The 19,291-nt window shown below is 36.2% G+C and overlaps 1 protein-coding gene across 8 annotated transcripts in view; it reads right to left on the minus strand.

Moving 5' to 3' along the window:
* Positions 1 to 19,291, minus strand: part of LOC132427298 (cytochrome P450 1A3-like) — an 87,693-nt gene that overhangs the window by 31,207 nt on the left and 37,195 nt on the right. For 3 of the 8 annotated variants that reach the window (XR_011246512.1, XR_011246511.1, XR_011246514.1), the window contains 4 exons: positions 16,260 to 16,301; positions 13,019 to 13,164; positions 9,785 to 9,990; positions 2,936 to 3,030 (listed from right to left, as the gene is read on the minus strand). The gene's annotated coding sequence lies outside the window, so the exon portion shown is untranslated. Of the gene's footprint in view, positions 1 to 2,935; positions 3,031 to 9,784; positions 9,991 to 13,018; positions 13,165 to 16,259; positions 16,336 to 19,239; positions 19,282 to 19,291 lie in introns of all 8 variants that reach the window. The other 5 variants (XR_011246517.1, XR_011246516.1, XR_011246513.1 and 2 more) reach the window with 4 other exon arrangements.

Below are 19,291 nucleotides of genomic sequence, written 5' to 3' on the forward strand. Positions count from 1 at the left end.
TTTTTTTTTTTTTACATCTTTATTGGAGTATAATTACTTTACAATGGTGTGTAAGTTTCTGCTTTATAACAAAGTGAATCAGTTATACATATACATATGTTCCCATATCTCTTCTCTCTTTTAAAGACAATAGCAGGAAACAAAATGTCCAAGTACTACTTTAAATTTATAGAACTATTATAAACCTAGGAATTTTTTTTAACACTCAAAACAACATAAAAAAGAAGTCTTAAAGATATCTCTTATAGAAGAAATGGAAAATCAGTCATGTTATGAAGTGATTAGTAATAAAAAATTTCTCCCCTTGCTTATAGTATTTCTTTAATAATTGATTTTATATATATTATTCTTTTAAACATGTCACCCTTTGTTATGGTACAGGAAAAAAAAATTACAGGTGAATTTTCAGAATCTCTTGTATCTCTCACATACCAGGAGGATTTTTTTTTCTTTGTTTCCATAATCTGGGGCTTTGTTGGGCAGCCTGGAATAGGGGGTGAAGGACGAGACAGTAAGAACAGTAAACAGACCTAGAGTCTGTCATTCAGAGTGAAGTAAGTCAGAAAGAGAAAGACAAATACCGTATGCTAACACATATATATGGAATTTAAGAAAAAAAAAACGTCATGAAGAACCTAGGGGTAAGACAGGAATAAAGACACAAACCTACTAGAGAATGGACTTGAGGATTTAGGGAGGGGGAAGGGTGAGCTGTGACAAAGCAAGAGAGAGGCATGGACATATATACACTACCAAACGTAAAGTAGATAGCTAGTGGGAAGCAGCCGCATAGCACAGGGAGATCAGCTCGGTGCTTTGTGACCACCTAGAGGGGTGGGATAGGGAGGGTGGGAGGGAGGGAGCCGCAAGAGGGAAGAGTTACGGGAACATATGTATATGTATAACTGATTCACTTTGTTATAAAGCAGAAACTAACACACCATTGTAAAGCAATTATACCCCAATAAAGATGCTTAAAAAAAAAAGAACAGTAAGCTGAAACCCATTCGATTGATCTTCACTGCTCAGGGCTGGGAGTTATTCTTTTGTAAAGAAAGAGTGAAAGGGCAGAGACAGGAGTGACAAGAGGTTGGGTTAAAGGAAAATTTTTAAAGACTTTAGAAATAGAGGGAGAAGATTGGGATTAAGTTGCCATACTGTGATGAGTGGGTCTTTGGGGTGATTGAAAGATAGATGAAGAGGATTTTTATGTTGGGTTTTGTGTTATGAATGGAAATCTTCTTTTCCAGAGGATTCAGTAAAAATGAAAGAATCTCTTTCCCAATTAGAGATGATTTTTCTCAATAAAATGCTGAAATGGGCCAAAGAGTGACCAGCTTCATAGGTTGTTCTGACTTTTAACAAGGTATTTTAATTATCTAGAAAAAAAAAGTTAACCAGACATCATTTTGCTATACAAAGCCAATAAGAAAACAACAAATAATGATTGATCAATGTGGTCAATCACTTAAAGAAAATTCTCAAAATAACAGACTGGGATCAGAACATATATTTCAGCGAGGAATGCTTCCACTTAGAAGTATCAGAAAGCATGTCTAACAGGAGCTTAACAATGGTGGGATGCTTTTCTTACATCACAAGAAATCTGAAAATAAGCCTCTGTTGGCATTTGTTCAGCAGCTCTATGATGGCAGACCTAACACCTCTGTTACTTTCTTTACTTTTCAAGATTGAAATGTGTCTGCCACTTAACAGTGGCAGGTCCTTGAGATGAGAGAAAAACTGGTTTGATCCTTCTAGCTTATGGCAAAGAAAGAGGATGACATAGGAAGTAGAGTGGCCCCAAAAAGGAGGCTTGGGGAAGACAGCAGAAAGGCTTTTGTGTAGTTCAGTGTTACCTACTTCAAGTTTGATTTCTAGGGGTGTCCCACAGAGAGCAATATTTTTGTTTTTTAATGATTCTCCTGTGACTATCCTCACTATTCAGATATTTCCAATTAGTCTGGTTAATACCAGATTGAAACCAGAGTCAGGAAATAAGGATGTATCTGGGCTCTGAGGCATAACTTACTCCTTCTATCCACCGTCTTCCTGAAGTAAAAATCGTTTCACAAAGCAGTATCGATATAAGCAATTTGGCATATATTTGTACCACTAAAAATCTCAGGTTCTTTAATTCTAAAAATGAGCTGCCTTTTGGATAGTAACAGAGGGGAAAGTTGTATCATCAAGGACTCTATTGGCTGTATGAAGTAGCTGGTATATTTTATAATCTTAAAATCTCTAACAACGTAAAGAAAAGGAAGGTTTTCTGTTTGTTTGTTTGGCTTTTTTTTTTGCGGTACGCGGGCCTCTCACTGTTGTGGCCTCTCCCGTTGCGGAGCACAGGCTCCGGACGCGCAGGCTCAGCGGCCATGGCTCACGGGCCTAGCCGCTCCGTGGCACGTGGGATCTTCCCAGACCAGGGCACAAACCTGTGTCCCCTGCATCGGCAGGCGGACTCTCAACCACTGCACCACCAGGGAAGCCCCGAAAAGGAAGTTTTGTAGGGAAAGCTAGGGTTTAATGTGGGTCATGACTCAAAACTTTTACATTTCCACCTGGATGGAGATTTGAAAACTTGACAGATTTCCATCAGAATAAAGTCAACATAACTTATGCCACCTACTTAAATGTGCCTTCAAGCATGTTTGAAATAATGCAATAGAGTATAGCTTCCAGCATCCCTCATTTTGTGCAGCACCACCTTTATGTGCTGTTTTGGTGGCTGGAGTGGCTCTAGTCAGCCCCTGTTCAATGAATATGAGCATCTTTTCTCTGAGACATTACAACCCTGGGCCATAATGAGGAAGTATTCATTAGAAGTGTTTTTATTTTCCTTACTGTGTGGGATTTATTACTGATCTCTCATTTAGGGTTGGTCTGAGAGTAGACTTTGATCACTTCCAGATACCTTCCCATGAACGTTTTTCACCTGAGTTTACTTGTCTCTTTTGAAGTTGAAGAGCTGGGAGTGCCCTGGATGGATAGATTTGGCATCAACAAAAAGCTGTTTTTTCAGGTGGCGCACTGTAAGGAAAGAAAAGAATACAACTGTGGAAAAAGGTATTTTGTTATACAATATGCAAATATTTATATTACCTTGTAGAACAGGTTTGATAAAACACACCCCAAACCAAGAAGAATAACATACACATAGCCTATTCTTCCTACTAATTCTAGCACCATAAAGAATGTGTTTCCATTTCCTTATCATTACAGAGGGTAAAAAAAAGTTTTTGGTGCTATACTGATAAAATTGAAAGATGACAAGAATTGCTATAATCCAAAAATGGTAAGAATAGGAATAAATCATATACAAAGAGGTGTTCTAATATATTAAGCCAACAGAATATAATGTTTTCCAAAAATGTATATATTCTTTTATTTATTATTGATAATGATGAGGATGAAGGTAATAATAATAGCTACTTTTTATTAAATGGCTTAATAAATATCTAATGACATGAATTTTATTTATTTTTTAAAACCACTTTATTTAGGTATGATCGTCATACAAAAAGCTGTAGATATTTAATGCATACAACTTGATGAGTTTGGGAATAAGTTTTCACTTGTGAAAACATCACCACAATCTATGCCATAAACATATCCATCACTATCCAAAGTTTCCTCATATAAATTTCAATTTTACATTAGCCCATTTAATCCCCACACCAACTTTAAGACATAGGCATTTCTTTTACTCTGAAAGGAGTGATAGTTTGCCTCAGGTCAAACTCATTGAATGTTGTAGAACTAGGAATGAAACTCAGGTTTTCAATACTTCAAAGTATAATTATTTAACACCTATTTTTTTTTTGTCTCTCAAACTTTAGAATGTATCCAAAGAAAATACTTAAAAAAAGAACAAATATGCATATATACCTGCATTTATATGTATATATATGCAGGCATATTTCAGCATTATTCATAATAGAAAAAATTTTGAAGTCATTAAAATTAATGAAGCGTGTATCAGTAAGTAAAAATGCTTATAGTAGGATGATGAATTTTAAAAGCTCATTGTAAAAAAGATAGGTGATCCACAGCAATAAACAATAACTCTACTTCTGTGGATAGAGATTTAGAGATGTATAAATAAAAGAAAAACATTTATGAGGGTGAAGTATACACAAGGCATTTTAAGATATCACACAGGGCTTTCACTGTTTTATATGTGGACAATGGATCAAAAATAGATATAAAGGCTAATTGTCTTCTTTTTCTTAGATGGACTGATTTATTTTTATTTATTTATTAAAATTTTATACAATTTTTAAAAGTTACTTTCCATTTACAGTTATTACCAAATATTGGCTACATTCTCTGTGTTGTACAATACAACCTGGAGCCTATCTTACACCCAGTAGTTTGTACTTCCCACTCCCCCACCCCTATATTGCCCCTCCTCCCTCCCCACTGATAACCACTAGTTTGTCTCTGTATCTGTGAGTTTGCTTCTTTTTTGTTAAATTCACTAGTTTGTTGTATTTTTTTAGATTCTACATATAAGCAATATCATAGAGTATTTATCTTTCTCTGACTTATTTCACTCAGCATAATGTCCTCCAAGTCCATCCATGTTGCTGCAAATGGCAAAATTTTCTTCTTTTTTATGGCTGAGTAGTATTCCATTGTGTGTGTGTGTGTGTGTGTGTGTGTGTGTGTATGTGTGTGTGTGTGCATGTACCACAGCTTTTTTATCCATTCATCTGTTGATGGACACTTAGGTTGCTTCCATGCCTTGGCAATTGTAAACAATGCTGCTATGAACATTGGGGTGCATATATCTTTTTGAATTAGTGCTTTTGTTCTTTTTCAGCTATATACCCAGGAGTAGGATTGTTGGGTTATATGGTAGTTCCATTTTTAGTTTTTTGAGAAACCTCCATACTGTTTTTCACAGTGGCTGCACCGATTTACATTCCCACCAACAGTGTATGACGGTGCCCTTTTCTCCACATCCGCCCCAGTATTTGCTATTTATGTTCTTTTTGACAATAGCCATTCTGACAGATGTGAGGTGACATCTCATTGTGGTTGTGATTTGCATTTCCCTGATGATTAGCGATGTTGAGTATCTTTTCATGTGCCTGTTGGCCATCTGCACTTCCTGTTCGGAAAAATGTCTATTCAGTTCTTCTGCCTGTTTTTTAATCAGGTTGTTTGTTTTTTTGATGTTGAATTATAAATTATATTTAAAATTTCCAAGTTAGTTTAAATATTTTCATTTCTTATATATTATGAGACTAATAAAAATATTATGACATATCTTATAAATTATCATATTGAAGATCTCTGATTGTAGATAACAATGAATTCTTTGCTTTGTATTACATTGTGAGAGAATATATTAAACGAAGTTGATGATGTAATCATTAATACTAAAAATAGAAATAAAATATTTTCTCAGTGCTAAGGTAGCTTTTCTCTTTCACATTTTAACTTTTTTGAAATTGGGATGCACCTTGTAATCTATGCAAATATTTAGTGCAGGTTATGAGACATAATTTTTTATAACATATGAAATATTATATCAAGTAAACCTTTGGTATATGTTAGACACTGTACTTGACTTAAAAATGGTATGAAGTGAGGCAAAGATCATCGGGTTTAGAGACATAACAAATTTCTACAACTAGACACATTAGTAACTAAGACTAAAAAGCAAAACCTTGAACTAGCTAATAACTTTTTTTATAAACAGGAATTTTGGGGAGGCTATAATTATAGCACATTGGTATGAGTAAAAACTCAAGGCAGGAATCTTTGTCTGGTTCATGGATATAGCCCTCAAATCTAGTGTAGCAGCTGGCATGACTCAAAGTGTAAATGTTGAGTGAATATTTGAGCTTCTCAGAATTTTACAAAGTTCTAAATATTTAAGTCAAATTAGGTAACAATGGCAAGTACAGATATATATCTTTTGTACCAGGCCAAGTTCTAGGTGCCCTTCTCATATGAACTCACTTATACTTGTCAACCTTATAAAGTAGGTGTTGTTTTTATTCCCATTTGATAGGTGAGGAACCAGAGGCTTTAAGCAACCTGCCCAAGGTCACACAGCTAGTAAATGTTGGAACTGGGATTTGAACTCAAGCCAGATATCTCTGAGCTCTGTGCTCTTCAACAGTGCACTACACTGCCTCTGTAGGATTTTAAGGATTATCTAATCTATATTCAAACCTCACCTGAGGTCTCAAGCATTACTGACACAATCTGTTAGATCAGATCTTTATTCTTTCAATTCCCAGTCTCATATTTCTGCCTACTACGTCAAAGGCGAGGCCGATAATCCAAGCATGGGGATTGGTGGTGGTGGTGGTCTTTGTGATTAAAGGTTAGGTGTTTTGCAGTTTTAAACAAATAATAAAATTACTATAATAGTATTTAACTATTTTTTGCTGCCCTGCGAGGCTTGAGGGATCTTAGTTCCCCAACCAGGGTCAAACCCGTATACCCTGCAGTGGAAGTGCAGGGTCTTAACCACTGGACTGCCAGGGAAGTCCCTGTTTGACATGATATGGCTCAGGTTAAGCAAAAGTTGTTGAACAAAAATCTTAGTATTGATTTGGAGGTTACATGGTAAAATTAGGACAAGATCCCACCTATAATAAACAAAATCAAAGTGTAGGAGTTGCCAATAATATTAATAATATCTTTAAGATAAGTTCATTATCATAGAATGAGTTTTTAGCAAATAATTATATCAATACACATACAAAAAACTTATGAATAATGACTCCATTTAAACAGAGCTTATGCTTCTGTTACATGTTTCTTATTAAAATGTATTTTGCATGCAATTTTAAAGAATTAAATGAAATTATTCAATAACTCACCTTCCTTTTTGATAGCAGAGTGTTAGCAAATAAGACCCAACTTAGCTTTTAAACAACATATACTGCTGGTTATCTTGATTAATAAAAGGTTTAGGTTTAAGGCATCTTTCTTTATACCTCAAAATGCAATTATAAGGCACTATAATTGTGTCAGACATCGTAGTAAATGCAGAATCGATATCAAAGCCACAGCGGGGATATGTGGACAGATTCTGTTTATTCCCCAGTCAGCTTCTTAATGATTCAACCTCTTAATCTCTGTGCGTTTCCTGATATTCTAGACAGGTGACAAGACCACTACCTAAGGCTCCCAGAACATTCTGCTGTAGGCCAGGCCCAACCAGGTCAGAGAAGAATGGCAGGCTCTTCTTAACATAAAAATAACAGATTCTTTGAATGACATCAGCGCCTTTAGCACATGGTGAAATTAGGCAAGATTTTGTTCTCAAGTGCAGACCATGAGAATGAGGAAAAGGAAACTTATCTCTGAGAAGAGAATAATCCCACGTACTTGGCGGATACCAGCCACTGGGCAAACAGCTGATTGGAGGAGTAGTTTAGGAGAAGAGAAAATTACACGGGAATTAGAGTCAAAAACTTGGGTTCAAATGTCAAATTAACCACCTTTTAGTAGTGTGAGCCTGAAGAAGTCTCCCATCTTCCCCAGGTAATGATTCCTACACCAGTAAAATTTGATTAATAAAACCAACTGTGAAGATAATTTTTGAGAATTAAATAAGAATATGTCTAAGTGTTTAATATAGGGCCTGTATGTAGTAGATGATAAAAATTTTTAGATGAATCCTGAAAACATCATGTTAAATTTTTAAAAGTTGGTTTATATGTCATATAGGCCTTTCTTCTCCTACTTTTTAATTTTTCCATTTTTCTCTCAATTTTTGCAGATGACAAAGGATGTGCACCAAATGCAACATAAAGACAAATAATCAAACAAATGGGGCTTAGGAGAAAAGAAGAGAAGATGAAGGATGTACACATTTTCTATCATAGCTATGCTATGGTACGTAAGTGCTAATAATCTACCATTGACCTAATTTATTTTCTTGCATTATAACCCATTTTCTGTTAAAAAATTATAATAATATGCACTATCACATGTCTTATGGTACTCTTTCTTAGGTATTAATTTATCTGATTGATGTACTGACATATTTAGCAATCAAAATCTATAGTTTTTATTTTGAGAAAAGATACCACTGATGTACAGGTCCTCACAGAAAATGAATTTGCCTTTGCACCCTCATGCTGCAGAGGCAGGTGACAGCTCCCCCTACTGACCAACAGTGAAGAGGAAACTATGCACATCTGGTCATATGTGCATACGCTAAAAGCTACTAAGAACTTAATTTATGGGTCTATAGGTGGGAAGACATCTAGACAAACACACACACACATATGCATGCAAGCACACACACAAAAACGCTATCTGCATGCACGCACACACACAAAATTCACGTTTTCACTCCTGTCCCATATGCATAGGCTTGACAAACGCTGAGCATATGGAGAACCAGTTGACAGAATTGAACGGCATCTTCTTTTTGTGCATAGCAGGAGTGCAATCCAGGTGGACTAATGTAGGCATTTAATAACAGCTATGTAAACCTGCATCCCAGGCACCAAGACATTATTTATTTATAAGTCATTTATGTTTAATGCCTCAGAGTCTGAATGCACAAACCATCTACCATTACAGAAGTACTGGTGGGCAATAAAATGCATTAGAGCTATGTACAATGCACAGTTTAGTATCAAAACCTTTCTACACTGTAGAGTTTTACAAAACTATTAATGACATCAAACACTAAGCACTTAAGACACCATTTTTTTTTCTGCTACCACATTAGGAACATCAATGGACAGTCCATTTCAACTTGCATCATCCATCCATTTCTAGTATGAAATTAATTTTCTGCTTATACAATAAAGTTTATCTCCACAGTTCTCTTGATTTTGATCCACAGCAGCAAAGGCATGTACATCAGCAGATCAGTACATCAGACAGTATTTTAATTTCATCCAGTTATGAGGTACTCAGGAATCAATGATGCCTGCATTAAGTTTAACTATTTTTTTCATATTCTTTTATTAGTTTCTAACTGTGTCAGACTCTTTTTAATTTATTGAACTATTCAATCAATGTTCATTAGACGTCGACTCTGGGCCAGGCAGTATGCTAAGTGCTGGGTATGCAGCAATGAGCCAACCAAACAAAATCTCTTCCTTCATGGAGATTACATTCTAGTGGGGAGAAATGAATGTCCTCAGTAATTCACACTCAGTCTCTGTCTTCAGTGTATAAAATGTTTCATATAAGTAACAGTGAGTATTCATCATTCCCTTAATGAAGTTTGGAAATGTGAGTTTTGATTGTCTTATGATGGCCTAGACACTATAGTCGACCTGTTCTTTAATAAACTTCTGGCTCTATTTCTAGTTTGTTGCTGATGTTTTTAAATGGGCCCCAAAATGCTAATAGATAGACACCTTGTGAAAATCAGATATTGTGAAATAAAAAATGTGAAATCAGTGGTGCTTACGATATGGAACTCAGTGGGAGATGTGCGTGCATAAAAGAACTTACTACTATTTCTTTAAGACCTTGATCTTTTTCCAGTGTCCCAAAATATAAGCCATCTCTATCACTAAATTTATCATTCTTCTCATTTACAGGGAGTTACAGAAACGCTAAATAAAGCATGATTTGCAAAATCCCCATAAGCTTTGAAAGAGCAGGAAAGATCATCAAAACAAAAATGCCTGTGTACAGACCTGAGTGGGGTTCACGTTTAAGGTTACCTTCTGTTAAAGCTCTGTTCTTAAGCTACTCAGATTAGCTTGTTGAAGCCAAAAGGTAACCTTTCAAGACTGATACGTTTATTAAGTCAAGACTTGGCCACAGAAGACAGTTGCGTTACCTTTTAGCTCCAGGCTGGTGTTGATTATCACTGGGCTGAAAAGTGACTTGCTAACCATGCCCAAGTGCAGGGGAAGCATGTGATCCAGAGTTCCCAGCTACTCTTCTTGTTCCTAATACCAGCACAGTGCGAGGTGGGTGGCCTTGACCATTACTGTCTCTCTCTACAGTAAGGGGTTTGTTGAGGTTTTATCCTGTAGAATGTGCCTGAGTAGTAAGGAGAAGAGATTACATTTAGTTAATGCACTTTTACGGATTCTTTCTCATGTCTCTATAGAATGACCATGAGAGGAAAATAAAGATACCAAAGAAATATTTGAATCAGGTCATGACCAAGTAGTACAGAAGAACAAACACTGGTAAGGTCCAGTGAAGGTAATGTCGGAATGTAAACTGTTCCCTAGAAATGTAATTCTATATAAAATACTAAATAGACCTATAGAGATAATTCTAGCTAGTACTGGAGAGCAAAGAGCTCCTTTTTAATATTAAACATCTCTCCTGCTATTAACCACACATTTCTTCTCTTCTTCCTTCTGCTGTTTGTATTCTTGGTTGGTAGAACGGAAATGGTTCAAAACTAGTTGCAGCCATCTTCTTTAAGTAAGGTAAAATGCAATGGATAAATTGCGCTAAAGAATAATGATTGGCCTGCAGTTACTCCACTTTTTTTTTTGTTTGCAGAAAACTACTGCAATCATGTATTTAATCATGTGTTTACATTTTTAAAAGTCTGAAATGGAGTTGTAGATAATTTGTAGAATTCTGTATCCTTTCAAGTGTCAACGTTGATATTTGGTCCCTTGGAAGAGGAAACAGAGCTTTCACAGCCCCAACTCACTTTGGAAACTTCTTCACACTCTGAGACTTAGGACACACCATGAGAAACACGAGGGGAAAATTAGAAGGTTGGACCTCGGGGAATCGGCTGACTAGTTCTTGGTTTTCTCACCTGAGTCAGTACAAGAAGTTTTTCTCCTTAACTGTAATCTTAATTTAAAATGTTTCTCATACAATTACAAAATTAACAGTGTACTTGACTAAAAAGCAAAGTTATTTTTCTCTTGAGTTGCTTTTGAAACTTCAGTTTTGGGGAGTGAAGACTGTATTCATTTGCTATTGTAGTTTTAACAAATAACCACAAATTTAGTGGCTTAAAAATACACAAATTTATTACCTTATTCTGCTGGTCACAGGTCCCAAACAGCTCTCACTGGGCTAAAATAGAGGTGGGTAAGCTCTAGGGGAAAATTCATTTCCTGCTTTTTCCAGCTTCTAAAGCTGCCCGTATTGCTTGGTTTGTGCTTCTGCCGCCAACCTTTTTTTCTTTTGTCACCAAGTGTAAGCCTTTTATTTTAAATTTAGTATATGACAGGGATTCATTTTCTCTCCAGAAATGTGATGCTAAATATTGACCATTTAAAACCTAATAAGGGCTTCGCTGGTGGCGCAGTGGTTGAGAGTCCGCCTGCTGATGCAGGGGACACGTGTTCGTGCCCCGGTCTGGGAGGATCCCACATGCCGCGGAGCGGCTGGGCCCGTGAGCCATGGCCGCTGAGCCTGCGCGTCCAGAGCCTGTGCTCCGCAACGGGAGAGGCCACAGCAGTGAGAGGCCCGCGTACCGCAAAGAAACAAAAACAAAAACAAAAAAACAAAAAAACCTAATAAGATGCTGAGTGGGAAAGATTAATAATTCAAATGCATTAACATTGCAAATGTCTCTGAATGTTGCAGGCTGCCATCATAGCACGTATTTTATTTGACTCCATGGTACCATTACGCTAGCTGCTGCTCTAAATTCTTCCTCCATCTTTGAAGCCAGCAATATAGTATCTCTCTGACACTGCTTCTGTTGTCACATCTGTCACGTCTCTTGTCTCTGACTTTCCTCTTCTGCCTCTTTCTTCCACTTTTAAAAACCCTTATTAGGGGACTTCCCTGGCCATCCCGTGGTTAAGACTTTGCCTCCCAATAGGGGGTTGTGGGTTCAATCCCTGGTCGGGGAGCTAAGATCCCACATGGCTTGTGGCCAAAAAACCAAAACATTAAAAAAACAGAGGCAATATTGTACAAATTCAATAATGACTTTAAAAATGGTCCACACACACAAAAATCTTAAAGGGACTTCCCTGGTGGCGCAGTGGTTAAGAATCCCCCTGCATTGGCACGGGGTTTGATCCCTGGTCTGGGAAGATCAAACCATGGGTTTGATCCCTGGTCTGGGAAGATCCCACATGCCGCGGAGCAACTAAGCCCGTGAGCCACAACTACTGAGCCTGTGCTCTAGAGCCCATGTGCCACAACTACTGCAGCCCACATTCCTACAGCCCGTGCTCTGCAACAAGAGAAGCCACCGCAATGAGAAGCCTGCACACCACAAGGAAGAGTAGCCCCTGCTCGTCACAACTAGAGGAAGCCCACTCAGCAACGAAGACCCAACGTGGTCAAAAATAAATAAAATTAAAAATAAATAAAAATTTTAAAATGTTTTGAATTCAGAACACAATGATAAAGAAAAATTTATTTTAAAAAATCTTAAAAAAACAAACTCTTGTGATGGCATTAGACCCACACAGATAGTCCAGGAAAATCTCCTTAATTTAAGCAACTGATCAGCAACCTTAATTTTATCTGCAACTTTAGTTCTCCTTTGCCTTGAAACCTAACATATTCACAGGTCTGGGGGATTAGGACATCCAATGGGAGGACATCTTTCAGATGCCACTATTCTGCCTACCACAGAGACAGTAGGTGAGAAGTATTTAATTTCATAATAAAAAGTCAGTTGATAAACACATATAGTGAAACTTGAATTAAAACTTTCAACCTCACCTCCAGATTATGGGGTGATTTAATAGCTTACTTTGGTCACCTACTAACTGACCAAATACTACAGCTGAATGGATCATCTCTCTGTTAATTCACTCAATTTATATTCTAGCATTCAGACATAATTTTAATAATATTCTCTAGAAATTCACTTAAAAATTTTTGAGACTATAACTGATTTTGAAGTATCTTTTTTTGTCTCAAAAACAATCATATATAAAGATAACAATGTTTAAATAACGGAAAATCCATTGTTCTGCCCTTCTCCTTTTAGCTTCTTCCAACGTATATAGGCTCTGATGAAGAAAAATGACAAATTTATGGAAAGAAAGAACATTTCCTTCAGCAAGCAAAGAAAATGGGAAAATAGGAGAGAGAAAAGGTAGGTTGAACAAGTGTACTTTACCATTCATAGTTTGGGCCTGATGGAGTTTCAGTTCGAAGCTTTTATTGTATCCTTGCTCTGTCATGGCTCAAAGTTTCATTTGCAGTTTTTGTGAATAATAACCCATCAGTTTTTCAATCACAATTTATGAAGCAAAGTGCTAGATTCTAGGATTGTAAAGAGGAACGAGACAGGGTGAAGGCATAAAGACATACAGTTTCAGTGCAGTAAGGGAAGTATGTTAAGAGAGATATTTGTGGATTGTTTAAGGGAGCACTAAGAAAGTGTATCTAACACATCCTGGAGAAGAAAAACAAAGACAGATTCAGGAATAACTTCCAAGCAGATAAATGCCTGCACTGAGTACTAAAGCATACAGGGTAGAAGTGGAGCACATTCCACGCTCAAGGAAAACCATGAAAAGAAATGTGAGGAAGCCCCTAGTGTAGCAGGAACTCTAAGCGTCTCCTTGTCACCATGGTCAACTTCTTTCCACTCTTCAAGATACACTTCACAAACCATCCCCTCTGAGAAATCATCCCTAACCAGCCTTATGTAATCAAAACTCATTACCATAGCTCCCTATTTACTTCTTTATTGGTATTTACTACAGTCTTTAATGATGTTAATGCATGTGTTTAGCATTTTGCTTCTTTTCTCCCTCACTAGAATGTATAATAAACTCTACCAGACACTATCTCATCAGTGCATTTTTCTAAAGTTTTTCATTAATGAAATATCTGCAGTGATTTTAATGATAATTTCTTGTAAGTTTCTTCCTTATTCTTCCTCTTTCTTCAGCTGCCCATGAATTGCAAGAAATCAGAGTGGAGCTGGGAAAAAGTCCAGAAAAATCTGAAACTTGCACATGGCCATCCAAATGCAACAGTGTCCCCAGGGAAGATGATTTCCTGGGATTTGGATGTAGACACAGAACAAGAGAGTATAAACAAGCTTGGAAATGTAATCCTTTCTCACGGCTTTAGAATAACTAAAATAATTTTTAACAACATTAATTTGGTGACCTTCAAGTAAATATCCTTCCGATATTTAAATTTGTAATGCAAGACAGTGTATAAAAAAATTGAAAACATCATGTTGCTTGACATCCAGAAGGAATACATTTGAAGGCATTTATTTCATGGATACCCAAATGTATATATGCCATTTTCTTTTAGACGTCTACTTTTTTTTTTCTCTCAAAAGACTTTTAAAAAATCACAACGTCATGTTGAGAGGTAGGTTCTGGCTTTTAGGTAAAGTGCATTATCTAGCTAAGTGACTAAATTCATACTGTACCACAGTTGAGAATCTTCAAAACTATATCTTTAAAAGTGAAGATTTATTCTTTCTGACTTTTGTAGGAAACAGCCAGATGTGTATCTTTTAATTTAGAGTTCTAACAAATCACTGGTTATCTACCAAATCACAGGTTATAACTAAGACACACACACACACACACACACACACACTACACACTACACACTCATGTCTTCCTAGGCTGGAAATAAGGATTTAGTTGTCTAAGATTATAGTTTTCATTTTCCTTTCTTTCCAGCATCTGGTAGCTTAGAGTCAGACACACAGCAGTTACATAAGGCAGACTCCCACTAGGCTCACAACCACAGCATCTAAATTATTTTTCAGGTAGAACAAGATGTTTCCTATACCTAAGTTCACATGAGAGATGTTTTCTTTTCACTTTTTTATTTAGAAAAAAATTGGTAAAATTTACATATAAGTAAGAAGCATATATCTCAAACAGACCTTCTTAGGATTAAAAGGAAAAGAAAAAAAAACCCTTTTAGCTTACTAAGATACTTTTGTTGAAAAACAGAACACTGCCTTAGGTCTAAGAAAGAAATAAAAATAAACACACAATTATGTTTATTCCCGGTTGCACTGGACAAAATCAGAATGATAGAGCCAGCCAAGCCAGAGACAGTAATCTTCTTAATCAAGATTATTCTTTAAGACTACAGAAAAACTGGGAAGACAGTTCATTTGCATTCTTTTCTTTTTTCCCCCCCACAATGACTGGTGTTAAAATTGATCTTCAATTACTAATGTAATTATTCATTTTCAGTGGTGAAATGTAATCATTAGTTGTCTCACAAATTGCTATTAGTTCCCTTGCTATATTTAAATTTTTAAATTCATTTCAATATAATGAATATTTATTTTATTCTTACTATCACAAACATTTCAGATTTACTTCCTTGTCTACAATATTCCCATCTGTAAGCAACATCCTAGTTATAACCTTAACTGTTAAGAATGTTTATCCTGGAACTGTACATACTTATCTCTGATACAAGAGAGAACATGAAAAGAACTTTAAAAGAGGTAGAAGTTTTATAAAGTAATCACATTATAACTGAATAGTGTTTCCAAAAATATATATAGTATCCCACAAACGCATCTTCAAATAAATTAAATATTTCTCTGCTTTTTTAAACTTTATAGCACCTGATAAATCACCGTGGATTCCATAGGAAATATTTCAAGATGACTTGAAAATTAATGAGTTAGTAAGCTAGGTTCAAAGCTCAAGAAACCCATGAAAATGTTGAGGAACACTTAACTTTTGACTTTGCAAGCCTTGGAAGAGAATTTTATGACAAAAATTAAACTAAAATAGTATGCAATTATAAACATGAGTTTTAATTTAACTTATTTTTATCACCTCAAACTCATACTCTCATTCCACACTTCTTTAAAGCACTGATATTTCATGCCATCATAGCAAATTAAACAAGAGGATAGTTGGCTGAGATCATTTGAACTTAATGGTAACAAAATATCAACTGTAAATATAAATTTTGACTTAGAGGATATGTAAAAATCTGACTCCCACTGGCTATAACATTAATTGCTGAAAAACTAGAACTTTTTAAGAGTTTATACAACTAAAATTTATAGTGATATACCCTTAACATTTAGACCATTATTTAAAATAATTAATTACGTGTTCTTTATGGGAGAATGACTTTATTTCCAGAAGACAAATGGATAACTCAGTGGTAGATATGGTGTATATTTTTCTTTCATGATAATTGTGGATAGTCAAGATCCAGGGAAAGAATATAGTGGAAAAGTATCTTAGAATTATGATTGAAAATACAAAATTTTTAAAGACATTTTTAAGATATAAAACACTACACATGATTACATATCCATTCATTCCACATTTATTTATTAAGTTAATGTTGGCTATCCTCTAGAGATACTTCAGTTAATAAAATGTTCTTTTTATACTTACCCATTCTGTTTCTTGCCCGTTTAGAGTACAGGTAGAAACTTTCTGTGAAACATATTTACAAATAGCCTTTAAAAGTCTGGTATTAAAAAAAACAAAACAAAAAAACAAATAGCCTTTAAAAGTCTGGTATTGAGTTTTATAAGTTATTCTTTTTTGTGTGTGTGTGGTACGCGGGCCTCTCACTGTTGTGGCCTCTCCCGTTGCGGAGCACAGGCTCCGGACGCGCAGGCTCAGCGACCATGGCTCACGGGCCCAGCCGCTCCGCGGCATGTGGGATCTTCCCGGACCGGGCACGAACCCTCGTCCCCTGCATCGGCAGGCGGACTCTCAACCACTGCGCCACCAGGGAAGCCCTATAAGTTATTCTTAGAGCTGTTTTTCTCCACTCAAGTAAGCAGTCAGTTACTTGAAAAGACTTAACTGCAACAGCAACAAACCCCTTAATTTATACAGTTTTAAACAATTTCCCACAAATTTCTGGAACATTAAAAAAAATATTTTCAAAACACATATCTCAAAATTTAAAGTATATGTTATTTCATACAGGATTCTTTGCTTTTTATAAGTACATTTTATTGCTGCTTTTTAGCACATGATGACATAATACTGTTTGCTAATATATTCTATTTATTTGAAAGGATGCTCAGTAATGTGGTAAAAGGTAACATGGTGGTATTTTAATATAGACTTTTTCTTGTGCTGTTTACCATCATCAAGACTGTAGTTTATGTCTGTAGAGCAGTTGATTAGAACATTGGGTTAACCACAGGTTTGATTTCTATGTGGGCTGCATGGTATAAATCCCTCACAACCTGGAAGAAATGGACAAATTCTTAGAAAGGTATAACCTTCCAAGACTGAACCAGGAAGAAACAGAAATTATGAACAGACCAATCACAGGTAATGAAATTGAAACTGTGATTGATAATCTTGTTTGTTCTTTAATTCTTCTAGGTCTTTGCTAAACATTTCTTGCATATTCTCAATCCTTGCCTCCATTGTTTTTCCGAGGTCCTGGATCATCTTCACTCTCATTATTCTGAGTTCTTTTTCTGGAAGGTTGACTGTCTCCACTTCATTTAGTTGTTTTTCTGGGGTTTTATCTTGTTCCTTCATCTGGTACATAGCCTCTGCCTTTTCATCTTGTCTATCTTTCTATGAATGTGGTTTTTGTTCCACAGGCTGCAGGATTGTAGTTCTTCTTGCTTCTGCTGTCTGCCCTCTGGTGGATGAGGCTATCCAAGAGGCTTGTGCAAGTTTCCTGATGGGAGGGACTCTTAGCATCTTTATTGGAGTATAATTGCTTTACAATGGTGTGTTATTTTCTGCTTTATAACAAAGTGAATCAGTTTTACATATACATATATCCCCATATCTCTTCTTTCTTGTCATTGACCTTTAATTGAAGCACCTAATTAGCTTTCAAATGCTAAAGGCAAGAAAATGTTGATGTATTGGTATCTTAAACCTTGAAAGCCTAGTAAAAACTGATGCTGGAGTTATGATGGTCACTATCAACTTTATATATAAAGTATTTATAAAGTATCCTATTATTAATATGAATGTCTTAATAAACATTTAAATGTCACAATTCTGTTTTAAATTTTATGCCTGTTTTTCTTTTGTTTCCTTTTTTTCTTGTCAGTGGTTAAAGCTGCACAGTTTAATGCCAGGTTAATGATCAACTTTGTTCTCAGAGTTAGTATTTATAAATAATTATTTGAGTACAGGAGTGGTGAGGTATAGAGCCTGAATAATTTAAATGGTCGAAGCTTAGAGAACATCCATAGACAAAATGACACTTAATGGAAAATCTCAACAATAGGGCATACCTTAATATAAAACAATTGAATGATTTGTTAAAGGATAATACGTCTATATGTAATTTCAAAAATTATCCATTAAGTCGTAACAGAGAAAGCAGGCAGTTTTAGTACACAATACAAACTTTTACAGCCTTGAGAAAAGAAAACATAAAATTGGAGAAAAGGTTTTGAGTATTCACAAAATGTGAATAATATTTTGCTCAAAAAAGTCATGGAAATAAAAATTGTGTTACAACAGTGCAGAACTATATTGAAACAAAACACAGCAGTTCCCTCAAGTTACACGGGGTGAGTTACAAAAAAGACTTGGTGTTCCTATAACACATAGACATGCAAAAACCATTGTGTTGCACTAAACACACACAGTCCCAGCTCACTTGTTTGAATTTTGGGGGAGAGAATAAAAATGCATCAGTAAAGTCGCAGAATCATAGAATCTTGGAGCCATAATGAACTTCAAATGACATCTGATCCATTGACCCTCCTGATTCTTGAATCCTTCTCATAACTTCCCAGCCTATTGCCCATTTAAACTTTGTCCACGTGTCTGTTATGGTGGAAGAGAATAGTTGAATAGTGCTAAAGAGAAAGTTTAAAGTCTCTGTCAAAAAATGATCATATCTATTTTTATCAGGTCCATGTTATATACTGTGATATCCTAGCTGCATAGCAAAGAATCCACTACCTGCTCATGTACACAAAAAATGATCCTTAGATTTTTTTTTTTTTTTTTTTTTTTTTGCGGTACGCGGGCCTCTCACCGTTGCGGCCTCTCCCGTTGCGGAGCACAGGCTACGGACGCGCAGGCTCAGCGGCCATGGCTCACAGGCCCAGCCGCTCCGCGGCATGCGGGATCTTCCCGGACCAGGGCACGAATCCGCGTCCCCTGCATCGGCAGGCGGACTCTCAACCACTGCGCCACCAGGGAAGCCCGATCCTTAGATGTTTGAGCACAAGAAAACAGATCATTGCATATGGGCGACGAACACCTGGTACCATAAAGCATTTGGAAGGATGTACCAGAGGATCTCGAAAGGTACTTTGAGATCTTATGAATTTATGAGACATATTCTTGGATTTTATTTTTTATATCAACCATTAGTTAATAAAATCACTGCTTTCAATGTGGAGTCATAGCTTTTAACCAATCCTACCTTATTGGAGATTTGGATAAAGAATACCACCTCATGAAACACCTGAAAGCAA

The sequence above is a fragment of the Delphinus delphis genome, chromosome 6 (genome assembly GCF_949987515.2).
Source record: "Delphinus delphis chromosome 6, mDelDel1.2, whole genome shotgun sequence".
NCBI classification, from domain to species: domain Eukaryota; kingdom Metazoa; phylum Chordata; class Mammalia; order Artiodactyla; family Delphinidae; genus Delphinus; species Delphinus delphis.